We start from the raw sequence: 8,393 nt of genomic DNA on the forward strand, positions 1-8,393 counted from the left end.
CCGTGGTCTTCCGGGTATTTTGGTGTTGCTGAGCTCTCCGGTGCATTCTTTCTTTTTAAGAATGTTCCAAACAGTTGATTTGGCCACACCTAATGTTTTTGCTATCTCTCTGATGGGTTTGTTTTGAGTTTTCAGCCTAATGATGGCTTGCTTCACTGATAGTGACAGCTCTTTGGATCTCATATTGAGAGTCGACAGCAACTGATTCCAAATGCAAATGTCACACCTAGAATCAACTCCAGACCTTTTACCTGCTTAATTGATAATGAAGTAACGAGGGAATAGCCCACACCTGTCCATGAAATAGCTTTTGAGTTGATAGTCCCATTACTTTTGGCCCATTAAAAAGTGGGAGGCACATATAGAAACCGTTGTAATTCCTACACCGTTCACCCGATTTGGATGTAATTACCCTCAAATTAAATCTGAAAGTCTGCAGTTAAAGCACATCTTGTTTGTTTCATTTCAAAACCATTGTGGTGGTGAATAGAGGCCAAAATCTGAAAATATATTTATGAGAATCCATTTTTCAGAGTTTATTCTAATCTAGTATATGTTTTGCAGATATAATAGCTGTTATGGTTTCAGTGATCCACTGTGACAGCTGTCATACCTTGCTTCCTTTAGGGATTGTTTTACAGTCAATTTTTTTTTAAAACTACTACTAGTAGTAGTAGTCTTCTTTGTCCCCTTCTGGGATGAAGATCCAGCCCCAGCAGCAGATCTAGCACTCAAAGATTATGCTGAGGAACCCTGGATAGGGGAGGACTCAGTTATGTTTATCAAATTGGATGCAGGACTACTTCCGATCATGATTGAGGATATTGATGATGAAGGTGTTGGTGGTGGAGATTGCAAGTGCTTGGATCTAGCAGAGAGAAGGGAGCTAGTTGACACTAGGCTGCTTGTTGTTACTTTTTTAGCATAAGTTTTTGATTTTGCCAAAAACCTTATGAACAAGCTGCAAATTAAGTAATAAAGTGGAGGTCCTATATGGTTAAGGTCCTCTACTTACTGTGACTTTACAAATGCTACAGATGGCAAAACAATTGCTGTCAGGATTTGGGTAAATAAAATTTTGATACACAAGAGGTGGATTTTTTTCATCTTCTGCCCAGACATGACAATGGCCTTCTTCTTATCATGGGCAAGAACTACTCATCATCAACATCCTCACTAGTACCGACATTAGCTACACAAATATCCCCCTCATCCTGGTTCAATTCCACTGTAGCATCTTTAATGTCTAGGTCAGCATCTTCTTCACTTGTGCTGCTCATCCCCACATTGGCAGAGGGTGCAGAAATGGAGGAAAGAGGCTTCTCTATGAGTACAGTATCAGAAAGGTCAGGCTCACAAATAGCTTTTGTGGACACACTTAGACTCACCTCAGCGATTTGTGATGTTTATTAACAATACACAGTTTGTTTTACTTTATAAGTGTAATTTTTTTACCACTGATATTCCGGTTTTAATTTTTTGTCACCTCTTCTAGAGTGAGACACTCTTGCATCTTCATGTGAGTCAGAAAAAGATGCCTGACTAACAGCAGTTGCAGAACCACCACTCACAAATAAAGGAGAAGGCCTTATTAAGTATTAGTCTAACCATAAGGCCCAGAGACTCCACCATTACCTCACTTTAAGGGAACCCAGGCATTCCTGTACCCTCTGTAGCTATAACTGCTGCTTACACATCTCCAAGGTGCAGACCATTTACAATTAAATGTCTTTATTTATCAGAAGGAGGGTAAGGGACCTCTCCATTAGCATCTGCCACCACTCCTATAGTGAGTGCTGGGTAATACTCTCTATTTCACATTGAGCATGTTGACTTATGAATGTCGGTGCTGGGATACCAACATCGGCTTAATGCTTTTTACAGCATATTACCCATCTGGGTGTTAGAGCTGTAAACATGCCAGTAAGCAGCATATGTAACATTATAACACCCACAGAGTAAAAGGCTTTAAGGAGCATTAAAGCATGTCAACATTGTGAAGTTAATATACTTTACTCACTGTACATACAGTATAGTGAGTGTTAACCTCATGACCACATCCCATCATGGCCACATGTTAGTAAAGAGGGTAGCATGAGAATAATAAATCCACAAAGTGCAGATGCATGGGATGTGATTTGATTCTATGAGAATTCTGCCATTTTGGTCCCGTTCCTCTTTATACAAACACAATTAGGGGTATCATGCAGTGGGCCGATGATGTGGAAAGTACATCCCCACCCCCATCCGCCATCACCTGTATAACCTCTACAGGCTTCTCCCAGAGTGGAGAATATAGAAGTCAGTGAGTATGGCCTGGATAAAGATTCTGGAAAGGAACATTTGTCCTCCTGGGCTACACCTCCATCCATGTCCACAGCAATGTTTGGTCCCATCTCACCAAGGGTCATTTTTATTAACACAACTTTGAGGGAAATCGCCAGAAAACAGATGCAAAAATTTATGTATCCCCAAAATGTAAGATGGAGGACGTGATATTCTTTTTGGAGCTTGACCGGAAAGATAGATCCATCTGTAGATAGTGTCACCCATTCTAGCCTATGTACTACATTTCACAACATTTTCTGGAGAGGGAGCTGAAGGTAATTTCTGCTTGCACATGTGCAGGTGGACATCCGAGTATGCACGGTATGCCCCTGTACTGTATTAGACTCAGTTGACTAGACAGCCCATCCTTCACCAATGAACATATTCATGATTTACCTGTCATGAACTTTACCAGTGACCACTTTATCTTACTGTAAGTTAAAAGAAGAGCATAAAAAAATGCTATGTGAAATATATCTCATCAGTGAAACTTTCACTGGTTTGTAAATACACAACCTCTGCTTGGTAGCAGCAGGAATTTTTCATGAGAACATATTGTGGCAGTATCACCAGAGATGGAGCTGGTCATCAGCAGATTCTGGAGCTCATTCAGACCCGGTCGCAAGTTTTGCTCGCTGGCAAAAAGGGGCTGGATATTTAAATGAAGTGCTCATACTGCGTCGCGTAAGGACGCCCACTATGTTGTAGCGAGCTATGGCAAAGTGCGCTCGCAAGTGTCTAAAGATGCCCCCTTGCTACTCGCAACACATGTAGGATTAATCTGGACCATCGAGAGCCATTGGAGCTGCTTGCAGCCCTTGGGGTTGCCTTAACCCACTGCAAGCACAGCTATCAGTGCTGGCTGAAATACATGCAGGTGACATGTACAATGATGCTACTTTGCTAATTATGCACGCACTTTAAACAACATTTTGGTGGCCTGACACCCCTGCGTTCGCACATCCACTCCCCCGTTTGCAAGCACCTTCCCCTGTAACCACCCACAAAGGGCACTATCTGTCACTCAAAGTGACCTGATAGTGGCTTACGAGCAACCAAAATCAGATCACAATGACTGGTTTGCACACGCGCTCTGTGAATTATATGCATGCACAGATGGGCGAAAATTGCTCAGAGCAAGCACAACTTAGTGCCTGGGTCTGAATCAGGTCCTCTGAATGGGGTTGGAGAGGTCCTCCCACACGGGCTCGAAATACTGAGTTGTGACACACCTTTGTGATGCCTTGTGGAGAGAGCTCAGGTGAGGGCTAATGAAGCAGACCTACATTCAGGCTGCATGTTGAATCCGTCCAGGGAGGACTGGCAGCTACAGAGTCCAGGTGGGACTACAGTTGGAGACCAGAGTGGGCTGGGAAGCCACTGGTTGCTAGGAAGCTGTGTTCAGACCTACATGAGGTAGGGAGAACCATAAAACTCCAAAAGACTGTGTGACATAACAGCAGCTAAGATGCAGGCTGGGGAAGCAAGAGCCTATACCTGGAGGAGACAGGGAATGCCACCAAGACTGACTGTGTTTTGTATAGCTGTGACAGCCAAGTTAGGCTGGAGCCAGCAATAGACCTGCAGAGAAGCAGGCAGAGACTTTATTGGCAGACTAGCTGCACCATTATTGTCAGGAGTCAAGTAGTGAGTTAGATTCCCTAAATAGTGGCTAGGTTGTTTATTATTTTCTGTTTCTGTTTCCTGGTTTCCATGCTGGAAAGTAGAGCACCATTCCATTTATTTACTTGAAAGCTGTGTGTGGACCCTCATTAAGTATCTAAACACTACACCAATCCACCCTCTCCTGAGCTAATTTATTAAAAATAAAAAGTGAAAGTCGTAATACTGTAATTAAGATAAAAGAAATAGAATGAAGAAAAAATTATCTTTTTTTATTATTCATTCAAACAAAATAAACATATTGAAAAATGCTTCTTTGATGTCTAAGTATTGTAATGTACTATACAATTCACTCACTCAGTAACTACAGTACTGTCATTACATTATAGATAATGGGCAGAGAATTGCCACAATGCAAGTTCTGGTGTCTGGGGGCAGATGAACTATGATAAACATATAAGAGATTATCCCCAATCAATTCTTACCTATATCTAATTGGTCTCTCTGGGTTATTTAACATGATGACGATGTCTGCAAGGACCCATACGCTACATATATATACATATATACTTTTATGTATTCTCAGAGCGTTGCTGATTATTTTCCCAGCAATGGATACAGGTAGGAAAGTCACAAAAGAGTATTTTCTTTCTCAAATTGACAGATCTGTAAAATCTATGCAGACATATAAACACCGGCTGACAATTATAGGAATAACGATGAAGTAAGTATACTGTAACAACAACCCTCATTATCTCATCTGCACATAATGCTCGGTCAGTATGTACATGTTTTTACTCAATGTAAGGGTATTTACAAGCATTTTGAAGAATCTTTTATCCATCAATTGAAAAGGATATTTTTATGTAGTCATTTAGCTGAAGTGTATATTTATGGCATGTGGGTAAAGGTGCTTTGCCTCTCTATGTAATGTTAGGGAATAGAAGTAAAATAATCTGAAAGATTTTTCAAAATACAGCATATTGTATTTTCAGACACACCTTTCTTACACAGTGCCTGATTTACTATGGATCGTTATTGCGATCGCAGCTGCCATTACGCACGGAGGTCTGCTGCGAAAATATGCTAATGACTGCAATCGCAATGCCATCGCACAGCCAGCTTAGAGATGCCCACTACCGCCCACTACCACTATCTCACATCCGTAATACCTTGCAATCCTGCGTATACATCGGCAACATTGAGTAAAATTGGTCCCTCACGCAGAATGACAGCAGCTCTGCCCTTACTCAGAAATTGCTAACCTCATGCAACGCAGTGAGTACACAAGCTGCGTATACTGTCTCAGTGACTAATTTATTCACGCCCATGTAACGGCGTTCAAATGGACAGGCGCGCCTGCATTTCTCCAACCTCTCCCCCGTCACCACCCCAAACACTGACTACCTGTCACTCACTCTGCGATGACTTTCTTTTTGCTTGAGTGATCACAGGGCGATCGCAATGTTAACTCACGCATGCGCACTGCGAAGCACACATATGCGCAGTACGCACCATCGGCCGCTGTTGGAGTTGTGATCCGTGATTAATCAGGCCCACAGTCTCTCTCATGTCACAATGTTCCCAACATCCCACCATTACCCAACAATCTCTTCCTGCCCTAGACTAAAACTTTTTCAAATGTCATTATATATCCAGATGGCTAGTTAATATCTTTATACTATAATACTATTTTTTTTTTATGTGCTTATACTGTACTTTAGGATTTGCAGTTAGGGCCGCTGAGACATTGGCCAGGGCTGGTTATTGGTGGGATGTGGCCTGTAGCGGGAACATTACTATGTCCTATAGTGTTAGTTATTATAGTACTGTGGGGACATGGATACAACATTATAGTGGTGGGGTGGTTACACTTCCCCTGCACTCCTGGACCCCTGCATTGAGTTTATATCCCCCTTCTTGGTGCCCCTATTTACAGTACTCATCCTGTTCACAAACCGGTAATGTCAAAATCATAATGAAGGGGCAGGGATGTTTATCACTGTCAGAATACTTTGGACCCATTATGGCTCAGATGTTGCCTGAGTGACAACAGTTTCTATGACTCTCCCAGAAAATACATAAAGTACACTGTATAGTGTCTGATAAACTTGATTGCACCTTACCCCCATTATGTAGCTGTTACTGTATATACTTGGGAGAAAAAAAAGAAATCAGAGATCTATACATTCAAATGGTATAATCAGTGCCAATTCCCTGCACTGGTAGCTACATGCACTATCATATAAGGTTTCCATTGGACACTTTTTATGACACGCCTGTCAGATGTAGCAGTACAGTCCACTTTACCACCGCGCTCATAGGGGCTGCTTTCACAATCTCCATGAAATGCTTTTTCAAAAGTAGGCAAAGTATGGTCTGTACATGACGCAGTGATTAGAGTCAACCTTGAAGAATGTTAGTAGTCATTACCAGTAAGACTAGAAATACAGAATAATACTTATTATTATTATTATTATTATTATTATTATTATTATTATTATTATTATTATTATTATTATTATTATTATTATTATAATATTGTACATTCATTTATGGGAAGAGCCCAGATACTTTTTTTATGGGGGAAAATGGAAGGGTTGGTGGAACGTTCCAGGGCTCTACGTCTTTTGTTAGTCACAAAGATTACTAAAATCCAATGGTAGACGGCATACTCCATTAATATGCACTGCTTTGGTAATGAGAATCCGGCTTATTCTGTGCACAGTGGGCCTGACTCAGACCCGGTCGCTAAGATGCATACGCTCGCTGCTGCCGATGGTATGCAGTGTGTATACATTGTGCGCATGTGCATAGCTTAGCAAAAGTTCACAATACATTCGCTCGCTGCACATAGACAGCCCAGCAGAGTGAGTGACAGGAGAAGCTGTTTGTAGGTGGTAACAGGGGCTGGCCATTAACGGGGGAGTGGAGGTGCAAACGCAGGCGTGCCTGAGCATCTCATTGGCGTGTTAGAGGCGTGCATAATTATAATACAGCGTCATAGTACACGTCACCTGGCTGGTTTTTACACTGAAGTGCTCGCAGTGCTTGCAGCAGGATATGGTCAGCCAGAAGCGCTGTGATAGCATCCGATGTACCGATGGTTGCATACACTTCCTGGACATGACGTGCACAAGTGGGCGTCTTAATACATGCTGGTGGGTGTCTGCATACACTATGTGATCGCTCTCTAAGGAATACTGGGCGTGACAATGCAGTGCTAAATATATATGTATGCTGTGTGTAAGTGTGCTTCTATGTGTGTATATATATATATATATATATAGATATATATATATATAGATATATATATATATAGATATATATACATACACACATACACTACTGTTCAAAAGTTTGGGGTCACCCAGACTATTTTGTGTTTTACATGAAAACTGACTTTTATTTATCAAATGAGTTGTAGAATGAATAGAACATATATAGTCAAGACATTGGCAATGTTACAAATAATGATTTTTATTTGATATAATAATTTTGTCCTTCAAACTTTGCTTTTGTCAAAGAATGCTCCTTTTGCAGCAATTACAGCATTGCAGACCTTTGGCATCCAGCTGTTAATTTGTTGAGGTAATCTGCAGAAATTTCAGCCCTGAAGCACCTCCCTCAAGTTGGATTGGCTTGATGGGCACTTCTTGCATACCATATGGTCAAGCTTCTCCCACAACAGCTCAATGGGGTTGAGATCTGGTGACTGCGCTGGCCACTCCATTACAGACAGAATACCAGCTGCCTGCTTCTTCCCTATATAGTTTTTGCATAATTTGGAGGTGTAGAAATTGACTCCAATCAAGCGCTGTCCACAGGGTATGGCATGGCATTGCAAAATGGAGTGATAGCCTTCCTTATCCAAAATTCCTTTTACCTTGTACAAATCTCCCACTTTACCAGCACCAAAGCAGCCCCAGACCATCACATTACCTCCACCATGCTTGACAGATGGCGTCAGGCACTCTTCCAGCATCTTTTTACTTGTTCTGCATCTCACAAATGTTCTTCTGTTATCCAAACACCTCAAACTTCGATTCATCTGTCCATAACACTTTTTTCCAATCTTCCTATGGCTTTTTCTTTGCCACTATGTCAAGAAAGCCAGCATCCCAGAGATGCCTCTTCACTGTAGACGTTGACACTGGCATTTTGCGGGTACCATTTAATGAAGCTGCCAGTTGAGGACTTGTGAGGCATCTATTTCTCAAACTAGAGACTCTAATGTACTTGTCTTCTTGCACAGTTGTGCACAGGGGCCTCCCACTTCTCTTTCTACTCTGGTTAGAGCCTGTTTGTGCTGTTCCCTGAAGTGAGTAGTACACAGCATTGTAGGAAATGTTCAGTTTCTTGGCAATTTCTCACATGGAATAGCCTTCATTTCTAAGAACAAGAGTAGACTGTCGAGTTTCACATGACAGTTCTCTTTGTCT

This window comes from Taudactylus pleione, unplaced genomic scaffold, assembly GCF_031769625.1.
Source record: "Taudactylus pleione unplaced genomic scaffold, aTauple2 ptg000268l, whole genome shotgun sequence".
Taxonomy (NCBI): domain Eukaryota; kingdom Metazoa; phylum Chordata; class Amphibia; order Anura; family Myobatrachidae; genus Taudactylus; species Taudactylus pleione.